The 10,285-nt window shown below is 40.9% G+C and overlaps 1 long non-coding RNA gene across 2 annotated transcripts; it reads right to left on the reverse strand.

The window, feature by feature from the left end:
* Nucleotides 1-260: 260 nt before the first annotated feature.
* On the reverse strand, nt 261-8,838 carry LOC117027545 (uncharacterized). Of its 2 annotated transcripts, none has more exons than XR_004423943.1 (3): nt 8,682-8,838; nt 8,356-8,440; nt 261-494 (listed from the first exon to the last, which is right to left on the reverse strand). It is a non-coding gene; the product is annotated as an uncharacterized LOC117027545 (long non-coding RNA). The 2 variants fall into 2 exon arrangements; XR_004423944.1 differs by having other exon boundaries at nt 8,527-8,838.
* Between the last annotated feature and the right edge of the window lie 1,447 nt (nt 8,839-10,285).

Raw genomic sequence — 10,285 nt, forward strand, 5'->3', positions numbered from 1 at the left:
AAAGGGAAGTTGAAAAAATAGGTGATAATAAACCACTTACATAATGTTTATTATGGGTCAATTGCTGTTCTAAGGACTTTACATAGATTAATTCATTTCATTTTTACAATATATGAAATAGTCTTCTTATTCCCATTTAATAGATAAGGCAGTTTAAACAAAATTTTCTTACATTAAGTAACTTGCCCAAGGTCACAGAGTTAGTAAACTGGGGGAACCCTTGTTCCTCCTGTATGTTTCTCCCCTTATGTCTACTATTTTGGCCACGAGAACACCAGGAGACTGTTTCCATGAAGAAAACTTTCCATTCTTCGTTTATTCATTCCTTCAGTATATGCTGTGTGCTTACTGTGTGCTTGTATGTGCTGGTTACTTGGAACCCAGAGATACTTAGTTTTGGTTAAGTTACACTTTGCATATCCCAAGCCTCCATACACACGGCAGTTTCACCCTCTGGTTCGGGTCACTGATCCCAAATTCAGATGTTTTCACTTCTGATTGCAGAAGAAAAGTGAGGAAAGAACTTGACAACAAGTAAGATGAAAACACATCTCCATCTTTTGATACTGTGAGTTACACGCTCATTCTCAAGACTTCACATGGCAGTTTTGCCCACCATCTCCTAAGCTAAGGACATGATTCCAGGTCAAGATGTACCAGTTTCTGGTTTTGACCTGACAACCAGGTAGGTCGAATCAATAATACGATTAAAGCTCCTAATATATCTCAGTTGTACCTCAATAAAGCTGAAATTGAAAAAAAAATCACCCCAGTTCAGAAAGGTACAAGCCCAGTGCTGGAAAGGCTCATCCTTAACAAAGGAATACCTTCTAAAAAGCATCTTCATTATCTACACATTCTGTGTGCACTTAAAGAGGGGAAAAAAAAAGGAAGGAAGAGGAAGAGGATGGGTCGGAGGAGGAGAAACAACATTTCAATTTTGCTTGAAATAAAAACATAATTTCGGGGCGGGCCCGGTGGCTCAGGCGGTTAGAACTCTGTGCTTCTAACTCTGAAGGCTGCGGGTTCGATTCCCACATGGGCTAGTGGGCTCTTAACCACAAGGTTGCCAGTTCAATTCCTCGAGTTCCGCAAGGGATGGTGGGCAGCGCCCCCTGCAACTAAGATTGAACACGGCACCTTGAGCTGAGCTGCTGCTGACCTCCCGAATGGCTCAGTTGGTTGGAGTGCATCCTCTCAACCACAAGGTTGCTGGTTCGACTCCTGCAAGGGATGATGTGCTGCGCCCCCTGCAACTAGCAACGGCAACTGGACCTGGAGCTGAGCTGCGCCCTCCACAACTAAGACTGAAAGGACAACAACTTGACTTGGAAAAACAGGCCTGGAAGTACACACTGTTCCCCAATAAAGTCCTGTTCCCCTTCCCCAATAAAATCTTTAACTAACAAACAAACAAACAAAACATAATTTCTTGGAATATGACTCTTGCTAGTGTTTTTTTCTTAATTATTTTTACCACCCAACCCCTTTTTTCTTAATTTTAACAGCTTTATTAAGTTATAATTTATGTGCCATAAAATTCACCCATTATAAGCGTACAGTTCCATAATTTTTTTTTCCACCCAAAGAAAATGGTTTATTCGGGAAAGCAAAAAAAGAAACAGAACCATCAAGGAGTGCGAGCACACTGACCAGCTGGTCTCCCGTCCGGCTGCCCAATTCTATAATTTTTAGTAAATTTATAGTTGTGCAACCATCCCTACAATTCAGTTTCAGAGTACATCCATTACTCCAGAAAGGTCTCTCAAGCCCATTTGCTGACTATTATTTTATAACCTCTTTGTTTGGAGTCTCAGACAATGAACTCAGAATACTTAGAATGAATATTTTTTACACTTGCTTTTGTTTTTGCCCAGGGCAAGAATCTCTATTTCCTGAGATCTTTTGTAGGATACTATTTTCCCTAATTTTCTTGCCCTCCCTTCATTTGAAAGGTCTTCAATTCTCCACAGATGACAGATTTGCTTTTGATATTTACTCAATGTGCTCATTAACATTTAATTATGTCTTCTGGGTACAATATTTTGGACCCTTTGCAAAACAGTCTTCAAATCAGTAATAATAAACAAGCTTTTGGTTTAAGTTGAAAATAACAGGTATATTCCTAATCGTATTCTCTCAGTGAAAATGTTTTCTGCAGATATAAAAATCACCAGTCACAAAAATTACAGGATAACTGTTTTTTTTTTCATGAGGAGGTATAGATTTATGTCATCACTTTGAAAAGTGTTTATTTTAGTATGAAGAATGACACACAGGTCAGATTATGGTGCTGGCAGACGCTAGAACAATTAGAACTGACAGTCATTCAATAGACTCAGCCCTGTGCTCGTTATTCAGAAATCTGGTGGAGGGGATATTGTGGTTGCCTCTCTACCATCCACGTTACCCTTTCCCTATTTTGTCCAAGCCATATGCTTAGAATGGCCATACCCCTAGTTCTGTGAGTGAGCCCAAATTGGTTTAATCAAGGTTGCCATTTCCCACGTCCATCGTGATTGGCTCAGGGCCAGTTAATGAGAGCACAGTTGGCCCAATTAGAGTGAAGGATTTTTATTTATTGATGGTAGTAAGAAATTTCATTCTCCCTCTATTCCCTGTTCCCCACCTCCCACTTTTTCAAGCCAGGTGGGTCAATAAAGTCCTTTAGTGTCTAAAACAATTGGAGTTGGATTTGTTACTTGAGTTGTAAGGAGTCCTTATGGACGTGCTTTACAATAACACTGTAAGGTAAGTATTGTTATCCAAATATTATACGATAAAAAAACTGAAGATTGGAGAAACTAAACAATTGGCTTAAAATCTATGTGATCCTAGAGCCCACATCATGTACCATTGTGCTATACTAGTTCTCCCACCCTGTGCAAGTGTTCCTGTTTTCTTGCACATTGAATGACCTTGGAGAGCATCACTAGATTGAACAAACAAAATATTTATTACAAATATTAAATATACAACTTGAGCTTTTTCTTCAGATACATGATTGTAAGTAAATCAAGAAAAATATTGAAAATTTCCAGGAAAAGAAAGCAGTAATTCCATTACAATGAAGAGACTATATTATTTTCAAGTCAAAGAAAAAAGGGATGCATGTGCTCAGGTGTGCCAGGATACAAAAACAAAAATATTCATAACAGCATTGTTTATAACTGCCCAAATCTGGAAAGATATGCTCATCGAGAATGAAATAGCTCTTTTCCTGCCTGGCTGCATAAGGATAGACTGCCATCATGAATGAAACAGTCACTACCCAGACCAGGCAGTTCAAGGCCAAACAACTACTTCACTGGAAACAAATGGTCATCGATGTCTTTCATGCTGGGAAGGCAACAGTACCTAAGATCGAAATCTGGGGGAAACTAGCCGAAATGTACAAGACCACACTATATGTAGAGTTTGAACCCATTTTGGTGGGTGGCAAGACGACTGGCTTCAGCATGATTTACTTGGATTTCTTGGATTATTCAAAGGAAAATGAACCTGATCTTGACTTGCAAGACATAGCCTGTATGAGGTGACTGCGTGGTTTTTTTTTCCCTTGGGAAGATTAATAAACTGAAAAAAAAAAATGGATGAACAAACTGTGGTGTATTCATACAATGGAATATTTTACAGCAATGAACGTGAATGAACTATGTAAGCTAAATACAATAACAAGGATGAATCACATAGCTTTTGGCGGCCATGAAGCTTGAGAGATCCCAGCTGACCGAAGACTTAGGATCTCATCGTCCTCCCAGCCCTTCGACCCTCCCCCAAAGGGTCTCAATAAAATGGATTGATTCCGCCCCCCCCCCAAAAAAAGATGAATCACATAATGTTGAACAAAAAAGTCAGATACAAAAAAATACTATAGTGTAATCTCATTTAGGTACAATGAAAAAGTAGGCAAAACATAAACTATATTGTTTTGGGATGCCCATATAAATGGCAAGTATCAGGAAAAGCAAGGAAATGATCAATGTGAAAATCAGGAAACACTGACCCCTCCAGACATAAGTGACAAGGTGGTGATCAGGAAGGTCTGGGGGAAGAGGGGACATGACTAAGGTCTGGCAATGCCAGATTCCTTGACCAAGGTGGTGAATACACAGGTTTTACTTTATAATCACTTTTATGCCCATTTCTGTGTGTTATATTTATTTCCCAATGAAACTTTTTTTGAAAGAGAGAAAAGGCTATCCCTAGAGAAACGGAAATGAGTTGAAAATATTCCTTTGATTGTTTGCTCTACTATTTTACTGTGGGTGCAGTTTTTCAGAAACAAAGGCACAGTCTCTGTGATTACGTCCAGTTGCAGAGAAATGTACTAGGACATCATTTAGAAACTTGTTTCTCAGAATTGTGCAAACCAGAACTGCTTTCTGGAACCTCATTTGAAATGTATGTTAGCTAGAGATATAAAACAGGAACTATATATATACCAATGGAAATAAATGTTCAAGTCAAATAGGTTTATTTATAAGTATTTTTATATCTCTTAATACACAGACAACTTGTGATGTTTATGTGGTGGCATAAAAAATAGAAACGTGCCTTGTGTTTTCCAATTTACATGGTTGATTTACCTTCCTGTAACAGTTCTATTACCTAGCCAATAGTTCTTACACACACACACACACACACACTGCTGGAAAGTTGGAGGCGGCGGGAATATGCTCTCTTTATCCTTCCCTCACGTCAAACTTATAACCTTATAAAACAAAACAAATTACATATTTTAAAATGTTTTTTCTAAATTCAGTGTACTACTTCTTCCTGTGTCTCTTGGGTCTGCTGTGATGTCAGCCAAATCACATCTGAGGCTGCTGGAAATATTAAGCGAGAAGAGGGAGGTGAAAGGGAACCATTAGTATTTTTCAGTTTGGGATATTACGTATCTCGCCTTTCTCCCCAAACCTCTCGAGTCTGATGTGACTTATTTACTCCCATGTGAAGTGGTTACCTTCCACCATGTCCCTTTCTAGCTGACACACTTACCAATTCTTGTCTAAGAGTAAAGAGAAAGGAAGGTAGGTGACTTACGATGAAAATAGAGCCAACAGGTAGTGTTTCCTCCAGCTAATACTTCTTTTCACTTAATGAGGAAGTACAGATAGTGAGTTGGCGAGTGGTTCACCTGATTAAAAACGTATTACATCTTTTTTTTAATTAAAACACAACAATTCATTAGCTTTTAAAAATCAAACAAAACTTCTAATATTAAATTTTAAGTATAATATTAATGGAAAAAATTATCAACAAGAGATAACGTCCATCCATTTGGCCATAAAATGAAAGTGGGGTCAGAATGTTCCTGCTTTTCAGGGGATTATAACAATGAATTATCATGTTTTAAAATGCAGCGAAACAATGATATAAGTGGAGAGCGATGTAAGGCTGTTAGTAGGTTTCCTTCAGAATATCTTCTGCTACAGTGAGTCAGGGCGATGTCCTCCAAACCAGAACTAATAAGTTCTTTTTCCTTTGGACTCCTCTAGTACTTTCCTTGAATTTTTTTTTTATGGCACTTAGCACTTTCCACCACATATTACAGTTCTCTATGTATTTTATCTGGCTCCTTGACTGCAAGTATCTTGCAGGTAGGGTACCACCTAGTATGTCCTATTTCACCAGTTTGTTTTTGTATCTTGCATGATGCTTTGCCCATTATAGGCTTTCAGTCAGTGGTCACCGAATGCAAGAAGAGATGACAGGCTGAGTCAGCAGCTCTGATTTCTTTCCTGGCTTTGGCAACCACCTCTGCTGAGTCCATCAAACAACCCCAGACATTAGGTATAACGATATTGCCCCATGGAAAGCAAATCCTGTGCCAAGCGAGAGGGATTCTGGATTCTAAACTCAAGTAAGAGTCAGAACAGACAAATTTCAAATAGTTAACTTGTAGTGATGTTAAGTCAATCACAGGCATTACCTCTGATTATAGCCAGAAATGACACGTACATAGTTATCAATAAGGCCTGGTAAAGCAGTATTCCTCTGCAGGCAGTCTGCATCATTTTGTGTGAGAAGGAGGTTAAAAATGCAGAAAATTGCTAACATCAAGTCAACAGCAAGAGCAAACAAGATCCAGTCCTTAAATGCTTTATGTAAGAAAAAAATTGCTACTATTTTCATGTCAAGAGGAAATAATCCTTTTCCATTTTATATGATAAGGATATATTTCTTAGAAGGTAAAGAATTCAAAGAAGACACCGATAGCATACACAGTCTAACAGTGCTGTTATCTCTACTTTTTTCTAAATCTTCAAATTTTTCCCTCTCTACTAATAATTCCCATTGACATGCAAGATATGATATTATTGCTCCCAGTCGTTTTTTTTTCTTTTTTTAAGATTTTATTGGGGAAGGGGAACAGGACTTTTTTGGGGAACAGTATGTACTTCCAAGGACTTTTTCCAAGTCAAGTTGTTGTCCTTTCAGTCTTAGTTGTGGAGGGTGCAGTTCAGCTCCAGGTCCAGTTGCCAAGTTGTTAGTTGCAGGGGGCACAGCCCACCATCCCTTGCGGGACTCAAGGAGTTGAACCAGCAACCTTGTGGTTGAGAGCCCACTGGCCCATGTGGGAATCGAACCGGCAGCCTTCGGAGTTAGCAGCACAGAGCTCCAACTGCCTGAGCCACCGGGCCGTCCCTCTCTTGCTCCCAATCTTAAAAAACAAAACACTTTTACCCATTTATCCCTCCACCTACTGTCCCACTTCTTTGCTTTCTTTTGCCACAAAACTTCTTGAGTGAGTTGTCTACACTTTCGTTCTTTCTTAAACACACTCTGATCAGGTCCCTGCCCCATCATGCTGCAGAACTGCTCTTAAAGCCACGAAGAAACTGCTTGTTTCTAAATTTAATAGACAATCTCAATCTTCATCTGACATGATCTATCGACAGCATTTGAAACTGTTGGTCATTCCATCTTTTTTTAAACACTATTCAATTGACTTAACAGCTACAACACTCTACTCATTTCCCTCCAAGTCCAAGGCCCATCGCTGTCAGTGTCCTTTGCTGGTTCCTCTACCACCCCTTGCTTCTTAATGTCGGAGGCCCCAGGGCTCAGTCTGGAGACCTCGTCTCTTGCTGTGACCACTCCTTTGGTGATCTCATCCCATCTCATGATTTTAAATTTTATTTACACACTAAAGATGCTCAATTAATCTCTCTAGTCCGAGCCCTTCTCCTAAACTCCAGATCTATATATCCATCTGTCTAGTTGACATCTTTACTTCAAGGTCTGGTAGAAATCTTAGACTTAATATGTCCTGAGCTAAACTCCTTATTTTTTCCTCAAAGTCTACTCATCTCAATGAATGGCAACTTCATCCTTCTACTAATCGTTGGAGTCATCCTTGACTTCTTTTTTTTTTCATTCTCACACACCACTCCCAAATTCTGTTGGCTCTTTCTTCAAAATATATATATATCTGGAATCCAACCCCTTCTCCCCACCTGCATTGCTGCCACCTTCGTTTGAGCCCCCAGCACCTCTCACCTGGATCACTGTACCTCTCACCTAACTGATCTCTGTGTTTCTCCCCTTCCTCCCCTACAGTCTATTTTCAACATAGCAGCCAGAGTGATCCTTTTAAAACATAAGGCCAATCAGGTCACTCACCTGTTCAAAACTCTCCAACAGCTCCCATCTTAGAGTAAAAAGCCACAGACACCACCTTAATTCCTGATACTCATTCTGCACTGGCCATTCTGGCCACCTCCCAGGCCTATACCTGATTCAAGGCCTTCTGTTTCCTCTCCTCCCAATGTTGTAATACTGATATCTCTGTGGCTTACTTCTTTAGTCCCTTCAAGTCTTTCTTCCAATGTTACTTGCTCAGTTAGGTCTTTTCTGTACACCGTATTTAAAATGGAAACACCCATCTTCAGCATTATTCCCCTTCTTGGATTTATTTTAATCTACAGCACTTATGGCCTTCTAACGTACTATATAATTTATTTAATTATTTTACTGATTATCTGCCTCCCCCGGTGGGTGTAAGCTCCATGAGGGCCGAGATTTTGTTTTTGTTTTTCTCCACTCCTCCACCTCTGTACCTAATCAGTGCTCAATAAACATTCGTTGAATAGTCATGTACTTTTCTAGGTACTGGGGCTTTGGCAGTAAACAAGACAGACTAGGTCTCTGACCTCAAAGAGTTTACATTCTCTTGGCAGCGGTGGGGGAGGCAATAAGCAAGGAAATGAAATGCCAGATTTGACAAGTGCCATGAAAGAACGAAATAGGTGTGATAGAAGAGTGATGGAGAAAGGTGGGCGACTTTAGAGAGAGTGGTCAAGGAGGGCGAACTCATCATTAGCAGGGCAACCCCATGAGCATATGGACCTGTTCCATCTTATTCACGGCTGTGATGGGACTTTCCCGGGCGGGGATAGAGGTTCTCAATTTGGAACCTGTTGAGAAATAGGACCTAGGAGACGGAAGAGTGGAGATTTAAAAAAACTCATCTTGTTACTAATACATGAGCTGATACTTCATCCCTAAATAAATACTTACCTGGTCAGGGGCACAGTTGGACAACCACAGGCTGCCCCACAGAGACAGAGCCTGTCCCTGTTAACTTATTTCAGCAATAAGAGCAGACCAGAAATTCAGGGAAACAGGGAGGGTATCAGAGAGAAAAGCCAGATGGACTGAGTCATCACACTCACTTCCTACTTCCAAATTCACCAGGCAGCTAACTCGTTCCTCCTCTCCTGGGAAAAGTGAGTTGAAACGGTAGTGTGAAGCTGGAAGTGGCGTTCAGATTCGCTCTCCTCCTTGGAAACGTAAGGAACAAGATGTGTTTCTTCCTGATGGCGTTCAGATTCGCTCTCCTCCTTGGTAATGTAAGGAACAAGATGTAAGTGTTTCTTCCTGACCTGCTGTGACAGCATGAAAACTCAGCTTTCCTGCTGAGGGGAGAGTAGTGGACTGATGGTGACCTAGCTGAAGCCACCGTAGTGTCTAGGAGGCCATGCCTCCCACAGGCTGATCCCATAAGCAGGGCACCATATTAATTCAGGCCCATTCCTCCAGGAGGTAGGACTTCTCCAACGCACTTGACTTGAGGACACCCATCAGCTTGGTTCTAAGCTTTCCTTAGAACTGCTCTGCAGAGTGAGACTCTTTCCACCCAACACTCCCTGCTCCCCTCTCTGCTTACACTGGTAGCAGACTTATGTCAAACATGAAGTCTCTCCCCACCTTCCCTTTTAATCCTTTATCCTTCACATGCATTTCCCCAAATAAATCTCTTACATGTCTAATTCCACCTGGGTGTCTGCTTCTTGAAGGACCCAAACAAACATGTATGTTGTATCCTCAACAGTTAGAAAAGGGCAAAAGATGCCTAGTGCTCCATCAATATTTGTCAAATGAATTAATGCATGAATGAGGAGATGACATTTGAGCTGAAACCTAAAGAATAAGAAGGAACCAGCCATACAAAAACCAGGGGAAGAATTTATCGGATAAAAGAACATCAAGTGCCAAGTCCTAGAGAAGGGAAAGAGCTTGTCTTATTAAAGAGTAAAGGCCAGTGGGGTTGAAGCACAGGAGAAGGGGAGTGTAACATAAGATGAGGCAAGAAGAGAGGTGGAGGGACCAAATGCCACAGGATCTTACAGGTCATGATAAGGAGCTTGGGTTTTAGTCCATGAACAATGAGACATTACTGAGGGATTTTGAACAGGTGAATGACATGATCTGATGTATGTTTTAAGAAGGTCATGATGACCACTTTCTGAAAAGTGGATTGAAAAGAGACATGAGTAAAACAGAACCAGACAAGAGATCATGGTAGCTTGGATTCAAGGACTGCACGAGGGTTGAAAAGAAGAGAATACGTTTATGATTTAATTTAAAGTAGGACCACCTATAATTTGCTGATAGACTGTATGAGGGGAAGGAGGAGTCACGGATGATGCCAAGGTTTTTGGCTTGGGACTGGGTGGCTAGTGATGACATTTGCTGTGGGGGTTGGGCGAGGAGGTGGAAGCTTTGTGGAAGCAGAATGTCCATTAGGCAGCCCAGTACAGATATCCATTAGGTGGGTGGACACATAAGTGGAGCTCAGGGAAGAGATTTTGGCTGCAGATATGTACTTGGCAGCCAGTGTGTGCGCGCGCGTGTGTGTGCGTGTGTGTGTGTGTGTGTGTGTGTGTACTCTTTAGAGCCATGGGACTGGAGAAGAGCACCTAGCGAAGGAGTGTTGACAGAGGAGACGACTCAGCAGTGAGCCCTGTAGCTCCACACAATTTAAAGGTCAGAGGAG

Source organism: Rhinolophus ferrumequinum, chromosome 9 (genome assembly GCF_004115265.2).
Source record: "Rhinolophus ferrumequinum isolate MPI-CBG mRhiFer1 chromosome 9, mRhiFer1_v1.p, whole genome shotgun sequence".
Lineage (NCBI taxonomy): Eukaryota > Metazoa > Chordata > Mammalia > Chiroptera > Rhinolophidae > Rhinolophus > Rhinolophus ferrumequinum.